The 16,833-nt window shown below is 47.3% G+C and overlaps 1 protein-coding gene across 4 annotated transcripts in view; it reads right to left on the bottom strand.

The window, feature by feature from the left end:
- LOC137299590 (guanine nucleotide-binding protein G(I)/G(S)/G(O) subunit gamma-7) overlaps positions 1-16,833 on the bottom strand; it is a 250,750-nt gene that overhangs the window by 42,099 nt on the left and 191,818 nt on the right. For 3 of the 4 annotated variants that reach the window (XR_010957951.1, XR_010957956.1, XR_010957957.1), the window contains one exon: positions 1,070-1,635. The exons of the other annotated variant lie outside the window; for it this stretch is intronic. The gene's annotated coding sequence lies outside the window, so the exon portion shown is untranslated. Of the gene's footprint in view, positions 1-1,069; positions 1,636-16,833 lie in introns of those variants that run through there. 4 annotated transcript variants of the gene reach the window in all.

The following is a 16,833-nucleotide window of genomic DNA, read 5'->3' as shown; positions in this document are numbered from 1 at the left end:
GTAAGTGCGGGGGAGGGGCTGATGTCTGGGAGGGTAAGTGCGGGGGAGGGGCTGATGTCTGGGAGGGTAAGTGTGGGGGATGGGCTGATGTAGGGGAGGCTAAGTGTGGGGGAGGGGCTGATGTAGGGGAGGGTAAGTGTGGGGGAGGGGCTGATGTAGGGGAGGGTAAGTGCGGGGAAGGGGCTGATGTCTGGGAGGGTAAGTGCGGGGGAGGGGCTGATGTCTGGGAGGGTAAGTGTGGGGGAGGGGCTGATGTAGGGGAGGGTAAGTGCGGGGGAGGGGCTGATGTCTGGGAGGGTAAGTGTGGGGGATGGGCTGATGTAGGGGAGGGTAAGTGTGGGGGAGGGGCTGTTGTAGGGGAGGGTAAGTGTGGGGGAGGGGCTGATGTCTGGGAGGGTAAGTGTGGGGGAGGGGCTGATGTCTGGGAGGGTAAGTGTGGGGGATGGGCTGATGTAGGGGAGGGTAAGTGTGGGGAGGGGCTGTTGTAGGGGAGGGTAAGTGTGGGGGAGGGGCTGATGTCTGGGAGGGTAAGTGTGGGGGAGGGGCTGATGTAGGGGAGGGTAAGTGTGGGGGAGGGGCTGATGTCTGGGAGGGTAAGTGTGGGGGATGGGCTGATGTAGGGGAGGGTAAGTGTGGGGAGGGGCTGATGTAAGGGGCTGATGTAAGGGAGGGGCTGATGAGGGCAATGCGGTTGATGTGGTGTATATGGACTTTTAAAGGCGTTTGATAAAATGCCGCACAATAGGCTTGTCATCAAGATTGAAGCCCATGAAATAAAGGGGCCAGTAGCAGCATGGATACAAAATTGGCTAAGTAACAGGAAGCAGAGAGAAGTGGTGAACGGTTGTTTTTCAGACTGCAGGGAGGTGTACAGTGGTGTTCCCCAGTGGTCGGTACTAGGACCACTGTTTTTCTTGTTATAAATTAATTATTTGGGTGTACAGGGCACAATTTCAAAATTTGCAGATGACACAAAAGTTGGAAGTGTAGTGAACAGTGAGGAGGCATGATGTGGAGATGCCAGTGATGGACTGGGGTGGACAAATGTAAGGAATCTTACAACACCAGGTTATAGTCCAACAATTTTATTTTAAAATCACAAGCTTTCGGAGATTATCCCCTTCGTCAGGTGAATGAGTGAAAGGTTCTCAAATCGCATATCTTATATTAGGCTGGGACAGCATCACACCAATCAAAAGGTGTCGTTGTTGTTCAAACAGGCCAGTCACGGAGAACAGTACGTCCCAGTACACTGAATATACATTGTGTCAATTACACAGACAGAGAGAAAGAGACCCAAATGGCAGAGACAGAGAGAGAGAATATTAAAAACCCTTTTGCTGGTGGGGTTACGTGTAGCGTGACATGAACCCAAGATCCCGGTTGAGGCCGTTCTCATGGGTGCGGAACTTGGCTATCAACTTCTGCTCGACGATTTTGCGTTGTCATGTGTCTCGAAGGCCGCCTTGGAGAACGCTTACCCGAAGATCGGTGGCTGAATGTCCTTGACTGCTAAAGTGTTCCCCCACTGGGAGGGAACCCTCCTGTCTGGCGATTGTTGCGCGGTGTCCGTTCATCCGTTGTCGCAGTGTCTGCATGGTTTCGCCAATGTACCATGCTCCGGGGCATCCTTTCCTGCAACGTATGAAGTAGACAATGTTGGCCATTGTCATACAGAACAGAGCGGACTATTGCAAAGAAGCATACCGACAACTGGACAACCAGGAACACTACAGACAGTTACCCGCAGATTCGACCAAAGAACACACCCACCAGCTCAACAAACTGATCAAGACCTTTGATCCAGACCTTCAAAGCATCTTATGTGCTCTCATCCCATGTACTCCCCGCGTGGGAGACTTCTACTGCCTCCCAAAGATACACAAAGCCAACACACCCGGACGTCCTATCGTATCAGACAACGGAACCCTGTGTGAGAACCTCTCTGGATATGTCGAGGGCATCCTGAAACCCATCATACAGGGAACCCCCAGCTTCTGTCGCGACACTACAGACTTCCTACAAAAACTCGGCACCCACGGACCTGTTGAACCAGGAACACTTCTCACCACGATGGACGTCTCGGCACTCTACACCAGTATCCCCCACGATGACGGCATCGCTGCGACAGCATCAATACTCAACACCAACAACAGCCAATCTCCAGACGCCATCCTACAACTCATCCGCTTCATCCTGGATCACAATGTCTTCACCTTCGACAACCAGTTCTTTACCCAAACACACGGAACAGCCATGGGGACCAAATTCGCACCCCAATACGCCAACATTTTCATGCACAAGTTCGAGCAGGACTTCTTCACTACACAGGACCTCCAACCAACGCTGTACACCAGATACATCGGCGACATTTTCTTCCTATGGACCCACGGCGAAGAATCACTGAAGAGACTACACGATAACATCAACAAGTTCCATCCCACCATCAAGCTCACCATGGACTACTCCTCAGAATCGGTTTCTTTCTTGGACACACAAATCTCCATCAAAGACGGGCACCTCAGCACCTCACTCTACCGCAAGCCCACGGACAACCTCACGATGCTCCACTTTCCCAGCTTCCACCCCAACCACGTCAAAGAGGCCATCCCCTATGGACAGGCCCTACGAATACACAGGATCTGCTCAGACGAGGAGGAACGCGATGGACACCTACAGATGCTGAAAGACGCCCTCGTAAGAACGGGATATGACGCTCGACTTGTCGATCGACAGTTCCGACGGGCCACAGCGAAGAATCGCATAGACCTCCTCAGAAGACAAACACGGGACGCAACCAACAGAGTGCCCTTCGTCGTCCAGTACTTCCCCGGAGCGGAGAAACTACGCCACGTTCTCCGCAGCCTTCAACAAGTCATCGATGACGACGAACACCTCGCTAAGGCCATCCCCATGCCTCCACCACTCGCCTTCAAACAGCCACCCAACCTCAAACAGACCATCGCTCACAGCAAATTACCCAGCTTTCAGGAGAACAGCGTCCACGACACCACACAACCCTGCCACGGCAACCTCTGCAAGACATGCCAGATCATCAACACGGATACCACCATCACACGAGAGGACACCACCCACCAGGTACACGGTTCATACTCCTGTGACTCGGCCAACGTTGTCTACCTCATACGTTGCAGGAAAGGATGCCCTGGAGCATGGTACATTGGCGAAACCATGCAGACACTGCGACAATGGATGAACGGACACCACGCAACAATCGCCAGACAGGAGGGTTCCCTCCCAGTGGGGGAACACTTTAGCAGTCAAGGACATTCAGCCACCGATCTTCAGGTAAGCGTTCTCCAAGGCGCCCTTCGAGACACACGACAACGCAAAATCGTCGAGCAGAAGTTGATAGCCAAGTTCCGCACCCATGAGGACGGCCTCAACCGGGATCTTGGGTTCATGTCATGCTACACGTAACCCCACCAGCAAAAGGGAAAAAAAAGTTATCGGTTTTTAATATTCTCTCTCTCTGTCTCTGCCATTTGGGTCTCTTTCTCTCTGTCTGTGTAATTGACACAATGTATATTCAGTGTACTGGGACGTACTGTTCTCCGTGACTGGCCTGTTTGAACAACAACGACACCTTTTGATTGGTGTGATGCTGTCCCAGCCTAATATAAGATATGCGATTTGAGAACCTTTCACTCATTCACCTGACGAAGGGGATAATCTCCGAAAGCTTGTGATTTTAAAATAAAATTGTTGGACTATAACCTGGTGTTGTAAGATTCCTTACAGTGAGGAGGATAATGATAGACTTCAAGAGGACATAGACAGGCTGGTGGAATGGGTGGACACATGGCAGATGAAATTTAACTGAGAAAAATGCGAAGTGATACATTTCGGTTGGAAGAACGAGGAGAGGCAATATAAACTGGAGGGCACATTTCTAAAAAGGATACAGGAACAGAGAGATCTGAGGGTATATGTGCACAAATCGTTGAAGGTGGCAGGGCAGGTTGAGAAAGCGGTTAAAAAAGCATACGGGATCCTGGGCTTTATAAATAGAGGCAGAGAGGACAAAAGCAAGGAAGTCATGATGAACCTTTATAAAACACTGGTTCGACCACAACTGGAGTATTGTGTCCAGTTCTGGGCACCGCACTTTAGGAAAGATGTGAAGACCTTAGAGAGGGTGCAGAAAAGATTTACTAGAATGATTCCAGGGATGAGGGACTTTAGTTACATGGATAGACTGGAGAAACTGGGGTTGTTCTCCTTGGAACAGAGAAGATTGAGAGGAGATTTGATGGAGGTATTCAAAATCAGGAAAGGTCTAGACAGAATAAATAGAGAGAAACTGTTCCCATTGGCGGAAGGGTCAAGAACCAGAGAACATGGATTTAAGGTGATTGGCAAAAGAACCAAAGGTGACATGAGGAAAAACTTTTTTACGCAGTGAGTGGTTATGATCTGGAATGCACTGCCAGGGCGGGTGGTAGAGGCAGGTTCAATCATGGCTTTCAAAAGGGAACTGGATAAGTACTTGAAAGGAAAATTTTGCAGGGCTACCGGGATAGGCCGGGAGAGTGGGTCTAGCTGGATTCTCTTGCATGGAGCCGGCGCGGACTCGATGGGCCGAATGGCCTCCTTACATGCTGTAACCTTTCTATGATTCTATGTATGGGGAGGGTAAGTGCGGAGGAAGGGTTGTTGTTTGTGGAATGATAGGGAGGGGCCTGTTGAATATTCAGTGCAGTGTATAAGCTTACAGTGGTAGCTGGGGCAGGCTGGATAACTGAAAGAGGGAGTGGTAACTTCATCTTCAGCCTCGCTGAGCCTGCAAAACAAAACTCATCAGTTTCTTAGTAACGTAAACCAGATCATCCACCTCGAATTCGGTGTTTCTCTCTGTCTTCATGCCGTGACTGCATGATCCTGAACTGGCCTCTTGCCAACTCTCCCCGACCTCAGCGACCAGTTGCTATTTTGAACCAAGGCTGTAGCATATTATTGTCTTTTCATTTCTTTCCACCCGCACCCCCCACCCACCCCAAATAAAGTGTAAGTTTTTGGTGAATACAAAGTTAATTCAGGCAAGTTTTAAACAGAAAGTCCTACGCGGTACTGTAATTTATGTTTTCTTTTCTGTAGCCAAAATTTGCAGCTGAGTCAGTTTGTCCCCATGCCATTTCATTCTCTCAACAAGTGGTCAATGCAGCAGCTCAGACCTAACTCTGGCTCCTTGTCCTACGGACTCGGAGTCAATTTGCATCAAGCACCCAACAACCACCTCGGAGCTAAGTTGAGGTACCAAATGTATACACCTTTCTTTCCAATCTCCCCTATTCTCCTGATTCGTGCTAGGATACAGGCCATCCCAGACACCGTCTGTTACCTCACTAACCCAGGTGACCATTTTCCCTTCCCAAACCCTTCCACCTCTCCACTCCTTTGCAAAAATACATCTCTTTGACCAAGTTTCCTAACTCTCCATGGCTCCACATCTGTTCCCTTGTGTATATTTTATATCCTCTTCTCCCCCCACCCCACCGCCCCCCATCCAACCCCCTTCCCCCCCCGTGAAACACAGACATTTTTTTGTGTTAAAAGTGCTATATAAATGCACGAACTTGTTGTGGAGTGAGCCCTGACAATGAGTGCCAGCAGCTTTTCGACAGGGTGGGTGGGGGCATCACAGCCGAGACTGATCCCACCTCCAGTCGATGTCCAGGGATACGTTTTCCGGCAGGGATCACTAGACAATGATTCCCCTCCATAGTCCTGGATCGCTAAGGCCAAGTGTAGTGTGCAACTGTGCTTTAACTGAGATCAGATAACTTAGCACAGACACCAAAAGCAAAAATACCGCGGATGCTGGAAATCTGAAATAAAAACAGAAAATGCTGTTTTTGACTTGCACTGAAATGCATGCTATCATTTATAAGATTCACCTCGGTGTATATGGTTTATTTGTTCCTGTGCGAGGGTGAAGGAGAATGTCTGTAAATTTGCAAAAAAGGAAAAGAACAGGGTAAAAATGGATTTTGTGGTCAGATTGTCTCTGTCCTGGAATACACTGAGGTAGTCTGAAATGACCAAACTGAGTCCAAAGCAGAATGGGGCCCAATACAGTGACAGACTTGTACTTTCAGTCAGACTCGCAGACTATGTTAACAGCAAAATTTTTGTTTTACTTATTTCTGCGTCTCACTATTAAATAAAATAAATCCAGCTATATTCATTTCAGTGGTTTTCCTAAACTGTCTCGCATTTTTCGTAGAAAAACTCAAGTTTTGGCAGCGAGCTGACCTTGGCAAGTGTGCAGCAGCCTGTTTGAACAAGGCAAAGGACCTGCTGTTGTACTGCGTTCAGAGTTATTAACCCTTCACCTATCTCACTGATAGCTCTACAGTGTATTCCAACAGTTTTGCGAGCTCCCTCAATGGCACAGTAGGTAATTTCACCGCCTTGTACAGTACTGAACCATCTAAGCCAGAAATGTTTCAGGTTCAATCTATGCTGAGTTAGCTGATCTCAGCAGGGGTGGTAATTAGCAACGCTACAATTAGCCTCTGCACCTCTGGGTGAGAAAGGGGAAAAACGAGCTTGGATTCCAGCTTCTGAACACAATCCGGTGAATTGTGTGAATCTTGGGAGGGACTGGTTTGGTCTTAACTGTAACGCCTTGTCCTGCCAATCCCATGATCAAATAGCCTCACACTAGTGCTCACAGATGACAAATAGGCACTTGGGTAAGGTACTAGAGGGTCACCATCCTCCATGCCACAGCAGGGCTCAGCATCGTTCCCCAGCATCAGGCTTCATTCTTACATCACAGAACTATAAGTGGTTGCGGTTAAATCTAGACTGACACTCCCAATGCAGTGCTGAGGGAGTGCTGCACTGTCGGAAGTGCTGTCTTTCAGATGAGACATTAAACCAAGACCCCGACTGCCCTCTCAGGTGGATGTAAAAGATCCCATGGCACTATTTCGAAGAAGAGCAGGGGAGTTCTCCCCAGTGTCCTGGCCAATATTTATCCCTTAACCAACATCACTAAAAACAGATTATCTGGTCATTATCTCATTGCTGTTTATGGGATCTTGCTGTGCGCAATTGGCTGGCATGTTTCCTACATTACAACAGTGACTGCACTTCTAAAGTACTTCATTTGGCTGTAAAGCTCTTTGGGACGTCCTGAGGTCGTGAAAGGCGCTATATAAATGCAAGTCCTTTCGGTTACAGTTGCAATCATAGGGCAGTGACCCCGCTGGAATCGGGTATGGGTATTGAGAGGTTCCAGAATGTTGAGTCGCTCCTATATTATGCTAAAATCCATGCTAGTGGTATCGGCTCCTGATGTGGGTCTCGAGTAGCCAGCTGCAACCCTAAAGTAAGCTTGGCGGGATTTGGTTGGTGGCCAAGAGGACCAGTTTCTACCCTGCTGCCTGCACCAGCGAATCCCGACTTTCAGGTTGGAGCAGCACGAGGTCTGTGCATCAGGAGCTGGCACCACTGGGTATTGTAGTGCAATAAGAAAGCAATTTCCATTAGACCTTGGAGCAATAGTGCATCTAACCACAGTGAAAGGCTTAATGACGTCCTTCAGCTCGGCCCCAGTCTCGGCCTCACAATGAAGCAGTGTGCCTTTGACAAACAATTGCTAATGGGGACTAATGACTACTGCAGAGGGAGCATAATGATGACTTAAATAGCTCTGTGGCTAAAGGCTAAATACAACGTCCCAATCGGGGAGTCATTAGAGGTTAGAAAGGGGCAGAGAGCAATGGGTCAGTCAGGTTTGTAATACACTCGCTGTCAAGATGCCATAGATTATCTTTGGTAAGTAGCAATATCCAGTGGAGAGCACCAAATCTAAGGGTTGGGAGAACCCAGAAGGAATCAAATTCTAATTTGGTGTCTCTTTTTAGATGTCAGCTTTGGCTCAGTGGTAGCACTCCTGCCCCTGAAGTCAGAAGGTTGTGGGTTCAAGCCCCATACCAGAGCCTTGAGCACATAATCTAGGCTGGCACTTCTGTACTGCACTGAGGGAGTGCTGCACTGTCGGAGATGCCGTCTTTCGGATGAGTCGTTAAACCAAGGCCCCGTCTACCCTCTCATGTGGACGTAAAAGATCCAAAGGCACTATTCGAACAAAAGCAGGGGAGTTCTCCCCAGTATCCTGGAAAATATTTATCCCTCAACCAACACTTTAAACAGATGATCTGGTCATTTATTTAATTGCTGTTAGTAATTGGCTGCCATGTTTCCTACGTTACAGCTACGTCTACACTTCAAAAGTACTTAATTGGCTGTAAAGCGCTTTGGGACGTCCTGAGGTCGTGAAAGGCTCTGTAGAAATGCAAGTCTTTCTTTCTTCTTTCTTAATGCCTCTTCAGTGTAAACATTCTTGGAAGATGAAAGTCAAAATTCAAAATGGGCATCTCATCTCCATGGCTGGAAGACAATCTGCAGTTGAAGAAATGTCTGAACAGGTAAAAATAATCGGTGTGTTTGATCACTGAGTGTGTTACATGACTGGCTGACCCACTCTGTTCACCCCACCTTAATCTCAAACCAATCCCTGATTAGGATCTATATTTAGTCCTTAACTGTTTGATTAATTAAATCTTCCCAGCCAGGGAGATAAAATGGTTGGGGCTGTGAACTTCCTTTCAAATCTCCACCCACCCACTTTGTGATAATCCAGTAGAGACGCAAATAAAGCAGGATTGACCAGACTGTGTCACATTCTCCCTCCTCCCCAACGCCCGAGTTTGCAAAGTTTCTTTTTGTGTTGGTTTTCCTCTTCTCCTGAAGGTGCTGAGCTTGCAGTTACCCAGAACCTTGCCTGAGCTATGTTTAAGCCGACACAATTATTGTTTAAGCATATTTGCCTGTCAACGGCATTACAGCCAATCCCGCTCTCGTCCAGCATCCATACAAATGCGCACACACGCACTTTCCAGCAAGAGACACCATTTAGAAATCGGGAATCGACAACCTGGCTGATCGTCCTTCCCTCTTGTCAGTGGTGCTCGGACCAGCTGTAGTGGCCCCTTACTGTTGATCAACTACCTCAGCTGAGACTGGGGGTTGAAACTAGGACCTTTTGTATTACACCAGACCATTACCCATTAGACAACTGGGAGACAAACCTCCTACTCAATGATCCATCCACGCATAGATAAGTGAAGGTTTCAAAAACACCTGCAAAACTTTCTCAGCATGAATTACAGCTTTTTGGTGATGACGGGAGAAAATTTAGGAAAAAAAACAGGACCATTTGCTCTTGAAATATTGGAAACCTAACAGGTTGCTTGCAGCAGCTGTTTCGAAGGTTTTGAGCTCCTCAAAGCTGGGTGATTGGTATCGGTGACATGCGGTCTCTCTACACTCATGCCACTGACCTCTGCTGTTCATCCTGGGGCCTCCTGCCAATCATAGAGCCAGGACAAAGAGGCAACAGAGCAAATCGATGTTACAGACGTTGACCTATGCTGTAAATGTTCAATATCTTCGCAGCGAAAAGCCTTTGGGGAAGTTGGTGCAGCGATAACCCATGGCAGGCTCTTGTGCTTTCTAAAATGTGTCCCCCTTTTACCGCCCTGAGGGTGGTTATTCCTACTGGGGTACAGTTACACAGGTACCAGAGCCCGAGTGGCCATTCTTCATGGGTGAACCCAGAGACAAGTGTTGGGAGGTGATCAGGAGTAGGAACTCTAGCCCAGATTTTAACACAGTCTACCTGGCGCAAAGGGGGCAGGCGGATCGTTAAAATGGAGATTGGGGGTGGGGAGGGGGGGCAGTTTGTGCCGCGTTCTCGCCCACCGCCATTTTAATTCACCTCAAAACAGGCACGGGAGGGCCACCCACTCCAGGCGGGCGGGAGCCTACTTTACATTCAAAAGTCATGGCCCGATGATGTCATCGGCACCGCGGTGCAATTTTAACTCAGAGATTTGGGGGGGCCTGCACTGGGCCAAACTCGACAGCCAGATCTGGCAAGAGTCAGCAGAGTGGCCAGAAGAGAATACACTAAGTATTTTTATTTAACTTTTTCTTATTTCTTTAGTCTTCCTAACATAGTACAGTGGGATTTTTTTTCATGTCCACCTGACCAGGCAGATGGGACCTCATTTTAATGTCTCATCGGAAAGACAGAACATCTGACAATGCAGCACTCCCTCAGTAGGTCCCCATAAGCCCAGATTTTGTGCGCAAGTCTTGGGAGGGGTTTTGAACCCACAGCCTTCTGACTCAGAGGCGGTGGAAATGGTATCAACTGAGCCAAGTTGACACTTAGAGAAAAGGGCATAGCTCAGTCAGAAGCCTCGATTTTAACTCGAGGTGTGTTCTGTGGCGAGCGGGATGTGGGGTGACTGCAATTCCCCCCTGAGAGTTAAACATGAGCTCCCAAATAGTGCAATTTTTTACAAACACTTTCATCTCCAACCCCGTAGCCATTTTCATGATCAAATTCAGAAAGAACAAGTGCAGATCCTTATTCATCCTAGGAGGCTTTCTGTTTTAATTAGTGCTCTGCTTGCTGTTAAAGAGGATTTGCCTTACTGCAAAAGCAGGCTTAAAATCATCTGCAATAAAATAATGCAAAGCAATTAGAACCTCACGCCCAGCATGCGCAAGTAGGAGTGTGCTTTGTTCCGTTTGTGCGTGCTGTTACATGTGGAGCTTGTTATATATCCAGCACGCTCCAGACCCCGGCTCTGCACAATGGCAGGGCATCTGTCGATGGGGCGGAGCTGATTAGTCAGCATCTTGCCTACACACTTTCTGTCTGACTCTACTATTCTTTGCTTTCAGATTTCTTCCCCCGCCCCCCCCCCCCGTCTCACTCTCCTGGTAACGCAGCGCTACAATCAGATCCCCTCTGTGTTGTTGCCATTGGAGCTGAAACAGGGACAGCAGAAGGAGCACTGCTCGGATGCCAACATAGATCGCCACTGCCTGCGGTGGGGACTTGTGTTACTTTGGATTAAAACAATTTGGGTGAATGACTAACTCTGTGATTTAAAAAAGACAGGCACCCAGGTATCATACCTTTTAATTTCCCCCCACTTCCCCCTAGCTTTTCCCCCCTCTCTTACAATACTGTTGATTCTCGCTGGAGAACGGTACCTCACCCACATGGTCAATCTTCATCGGTAAGGCTAAACGGCGAGTGCCCGTAAGATAGTCAACCATGGGAGAGTATCGCAGCCAACCCCCGATCCGCATGCTCCCACTTTCCAGTGGGGTTACTGAATAAAAGAAAAGAAAAACTTGCATTTCTATAGCGCCTTTCACAACCTCAGGCCGTCCCAAAGCGCTTTACAGCCAGTGCAGTACTTTTTTGAAGTGCAGTCACTGTTGTAATGTAAGAAACGCGGCAGCCAATCTGCGCACAGCAAGATCCCACAAACAGCAATGTGATAATGACCAGATAATCTGTTTTTTTTTTAGTTGTTGGTTGAGGGATTAATATTGGCCAGGTCACCTTGATCTGGAATGGGAATCCCGGCTGATTTTTTTTCTCCATTGCTGACCTAGGGACACTGAGGTTAAATGTACCCCTCCCTCCCTCCCCTGCCTTAGGTGACATCATTATAAAGCAGCTCAGTGAAACCTGGGACCTTCTGGTCTGCAGAGCTTTACTGCTACATCTGGGGATGCCTTTACCCACTAGGCCTTCGAGGAGTTCTGGTTGAACGCGTAAGATATTAAAAGAATGCGATGACATCATCATGCAAAATGCTAAGCAAAGCTCTCCAAGTGATACAGTACTTATGTTGTCACTTTCTAAAAACTGTTTTTGTTTCCAGTTATCTGCCCTCCTCTACAGAACCATGGGGAACGAGAGGGTATAATAGCTGAATCCGGTATGAAAACAGAAAATGCAGGAAATACACTAGGGTTGCCAACGCTCCAGGATTGCCCTGGAGTCTCCAGGAATTAAAGACTAATCTCCCGGACACTGCTGCGAGCAACTCTGGGTGAAAAATCATAGGGGGCATTAAAAAAGTTTTTTTTTTCATTTTCTGTGATTATTAGTTATAAAAAGATCGGAGATGGGAAAAATGACAGTTTGATCAGGTGGGGCAGTTGGAGGTGGGAGGTCATGTGCTGAATACTCCAGGAGTATGTCCAACCAGAGTTGGCAACCCTAAAACACACAGCATCAGAAAAGTCAGTCTTTGGAAGGATGCTGACCTGCATTCCAGCATTTTCTGCTTTTATTTCAGATTTGCAGGTATCTTTTTAATCTACCATGTTCTGCTCAGCCAATGTTCACAAGAAGATTTTGGCCAGGGATCCGACTCCTGGGAGAGGACATCGGATAAGAGCAGAATCCGACTGCTCTGCGATGCTCCTTAAGGTCGAACGGTGGTGGAGACAGACACCTGATCAATGGGCGCTCGGGCGAAGTACAGAGCCCTGGCGTGAGTCAACATCTTCAGCAGAAAAACTGGCAAAAAAAAATAACTCCTGAAGGGGGAAGAAACAATCACGATGTCTGATGAGCTTTGGGACGAGGAGCGTGAATGCTGTCATGTGACAGAAGCATGAAAGCCACAAATCGAATTAAACGGCAGGAGGAGCGATTGAGGGGGCCCCGTGTGACAGAAAAGCACAAGTTGTGTAAACAGGAACCCTTATCTCGCCCTTGCTCGGCAGCTGCTGTGTGTGTGTTAATTCTAGGCGTGAAGAGGGAACTGTGCTCGCAGCTTCCAGGCAGAGCATGTGTAACCTGTCAGCTGATACTCTTCCTCTGCTGCCTCATCAATCACGGCCAGAGCAAGTGTGCAAACAAATGTGCATCAGCTCACACCGCAGCTTTAACCTGAGCGTGAATTCCTCACCCTCCTCACACACTCCCATCCCAAACGTCCTGCAAAAGTTCTTGCTCGGGAGGTGGGAGGTGGGCGTGGGCGGAGGGGTGGGCGTAGGGATGACTGTCTGCCTCTGACCAATTTTAAAGGTTACTTCAGGGGGACTTTCCAGAGTTTTATCATAGAACTCAGCACTGTAAATAAAACCTGTTTACCGGAAAGAAAAGTCCAGATGGGGTACTTTTTGCAAAAATAAAATACTCCAAGTTTGAGCACTTTGAGTTTTGAACAACAAAAAATACAGAAAAGGTAAAAAAAAAAATTTACAAAATATTTGACTCCCCTGCACAGATCTGGGACCTTCCTGGTTTATATTACTCAGTGCCTGAGTTATGTTTGCTAGTTAACAACAGTGACTGTGCATCCAAGCAATTCATTGCATAGGAAGTGCTTTGTGACTCTCCTGAGAGGCACCTTCAGGTTCTGTATAAACACATTCCTTTTCTTTTCTACCTGTCCAGGCAATGCATTTACCATCTGAGGGTGACTGGGTAATTTTATTTTTTGTTCAGGCAAAGTCCCGCACATTACCTCAGTAAAGTTTTGGTAGTTTGAATTGTGGGGAAAAAGCACCTTGACTAGAGTTCTGATGAAAGGTTATCGACCGTAACTCTCTCTCCACAGATGCTGCCTGACCTGCTGAGTGTTTCTAGCAGTTTCTGTTTTGGTTTCAGAATTCCAGCATGCTTTTGTTTTACTTTTAACTAGTGGTATGTATAAAATCACGGCAGCATGTGCCTTGTTTGTGATGACAGTGCATAAACAGCTCAGGAGTGGCTTGGTAAGTAACATAATATTTAGCAAAGAGCTGTCTGTTTGACTGACATAACAACATAAGGGCAAGTAAAAGCTGTTCAGCCCACTGACACCCATCCTCCCAAGCCTAGTATCAACTGAGTACTGAATGCCTCTGAAGTCATGTTCTCCGCCAACCTGCCTGTTAGATTATTCTAAACATTTATCATCCTTTGTGTGATGAAGTTCGTTCAGGTCTCTGATCTCAGTTTATTTTTCACTGGTTTATATTCATGACAAGCCTGCCTTATTTTAAAGTAATATATTCATGAATTATCTCCATTTAATATTTTATATACTTCAGGGAGCTTCTACCTCAAGATCTTCTCCGAAGGCTGCAGAGGTTGTGTTATTTTTAGTGTTTCCTCACCGCTCGCACCCTCTCTCACATTTGGAATTATTCTTCTTTCTCTTCTTTGTAGCCTGAGTCAGGAGGTGGTGGGTTCAAGGCTCACTCCGGGACTTGAGCACATCATTTAGGCTGACACATCAGCGCTGTACTAAGGGAGTGCTGCACTGTCGGAGGTGCTATCTTTGAGATGGTAAACCGAGGTCCCGTCTGCACAGTCAGCTGGACGTAAAAGATCCCGTGGAACTGTTGGAAGAGCTAAGGATTTCTCTCCCGGTGTCCTGGCCAACATTCCTCCTTCAACCAACTCCACCAAAAAACAGATTATATTTGGTCACTTATCTCATTTACTATTTGTGGTACCTTGCTGTGTGCAAAACTGCCTACATAATAATAGTAATGACACTTAAAACGTTATTCCTTGGCTGCAAGGTGCTTTGAGATGCCTAGAGGACATGAAAAGAGCTATAATAAATATAAGTTCTTCCTTTGTTTCTCTCCCCATTACATGCACACCCTTCTGTAACGTGCATCCAGTACTCCTCCAAGTCCTTGTTGGTACCAAGGCATGAGGTGCAAAGGCAGAATACATGTCTTGTCAATAATAGCAGATAAAAGTAAATCCAACTTAACTCTAGCACAGACTTGTTCTAACCTGTTGTACTATCTCCCCACCATAGATGGACACATACAAACCTACTTCTAGAGATCATCTTCTGTTTGGGTCAGGATGACATTAGTTGAATGACAACTCCCATTGGATTTATATTGCAGGCTGTTCATAGTCAAATTCACGAGCAGTGGGGTGTTAAACGATCTGCTTGATAAATGGCCTGGCATTTTAGCTTGGTTGTAAACAGTCGGTGATTCATCTTCAACTATTTATACCAGGCTGATGCTAAGACTTGGCCGTGCGGCTCAGATCTGTGATCTAGACAAACAGTGGATGATATGGTGCGACATTGAATCAGAGTAAATAACTCATGATGGCTTATCGCCAGCTCTTTTAGCTGCAAATTCATGCCAACTGCAAGTTTGAGACTATCTTATAAACAGGAACTCTTGATAGACATGAGGATGATAAAATGACCTCTGAAGGACAAGATTGTGGAGACTCGTCTAAGGTGTTTTGGCCATTGTGACCAACAAGAAGCCACAAATACAATAAAACTTGCATTTATATAGCGCCTTTTGTGACCCCAGGACCTCCCAAAATGCTTTACAGCCAATGAAATACTTTTGAAGTGTAGTCACTGTTGCAATGTAAGGAACGCAGCAGCCAATTTGTGCACAGCAAGCTCCCACAAACAGCAATGAGATAATGACCAGGTAATCTGTTTATAGTTATGTTGATTGAGGGATAAATATTGGCCAGTACACCAAAGAGAACTCCCCAGATCTTCTTCGAAATAATACCAGGGGATATTTTGTGACCACCTGAGAGGGCAGACAGGGCCTCGGTTTAACGTCTTATCCGAAAGACGGCATCTCCAACAGTGCAGCACTGGATTGTCAGCCTAGATTTTGTGCTCAAGACTCTGGAGTGGGACTTGAACCCACAACCTTCTGACTCACAGGCAAGAGTGCTACCCACTGAGCCACGGCTATACCCCGACTGGCATCTCATGGGGCCCAGCGTTAAGTGGGAGAGTAAACGAGGGAGATCGGCACCAGGAAGCTGGCATACCAACTTAGCCACGGCTAACAAGTAGACAATAGAAGATGATTGTCCGGCTTCTCCGGTGCCTCAGTAAGGGCAGCATGTAATTGAGCCATACAGACTCAGAAATCCCCAGGTTCAATTCCCAATCTGTGCTGAGTTAGCTGATATGAGCCAGAGTGGCAGCATGGGGTGCGACAATCGACTTCAGTGCCCGTGGGCCAAAGAGGGGCAAGAAAATCGGCCAAGGTTTCCACTGCTGGAGAGTGCACGAGTTTGGACGTTGGGTGAGGACAGGTTGGGCTTTGCCTTCCCATGGTTGACACAGTCTGGGCTCTACGCATGTTGCATGTCCATTTGGACGGGGCACTGGTGGGCAGTCGGCAACAGTGGAACCATAAGCCAATCACAGCCAGCGCCTTCAGGGGATAAGGGGACAGAAATGAGAACAAAAGCCCAAAAAAAAGGTATATCTGTGGACTTTATATAAAAAAAAAGAAGAATTGAAGATTGAGTGACACAAGTTGTGAAGCTGACCTTGGCACGGATATGAATCACAAGGCATCCTAACACCACTTAGTGGGGGGACAGGGGAGATGTGGAGCCACATGCTAACAGCTAAGGACTGTGACTTGTGTTCGGCAGTGGTCCTTGGTTTGATGGAGATGCCCTTTGACCTTCAGTAACAAATGGAAATCCATTGTGTCCTCTGCGCTCTGTGCGTGTCTGTATGTGTGTGCTCTTTCCCCAACCCCCCCAGTTTGATGGACAGCCCCTTTAACTCGGGGTAGCAGATGGCGGTGGTGCACATTGCGTTGTTTTCTGGTGCTGACACCGGCGTGAATGGGAGGCCAGGGGGGAACAGGTGCAAAGCACCGCAGCACTCTGAACATTACAATGAGAATACTGACAGAATAGAAACCCAGGCAGTCTGTCCCAAGGCACGCGTCTGTCCTCTTACACAATTACAATGACAATCGCTACACTCTCTATCATCACAAAGCACGCGCCAGCACTCTAACATTGGAGAAAAAAAATGCAGTCACCCCAACACGAGTCTGCACCCTACACACTTGGAATATTAAAGACAAACAGCCTTGTGTTGACCTAGGGACTCGAGATTACTGCCGGGAAGTAAGATAAACTATGTATAAAATATTTCTTTTTACTCT

The sequence above is a fragment of the Heptranchias perlo genome, chromosome 29 (genome assembly GCF_035084215.1).
Source record: "Heptranchias perlo isolate sHepPer1 chromosome 29, sHepPer1.hap1, whole genome shotgun sequence".
Classification (NCBI taxonomy): Eukaryota; Metazoa; Chordata; class Chondrichthyes; order Hexanchiformes; family Hexanchidae; genus Heptranchias; species Heptranchias perlo.
This window is presented reverse-complemented; position numbering and strand designations above follow the sequence as displayed.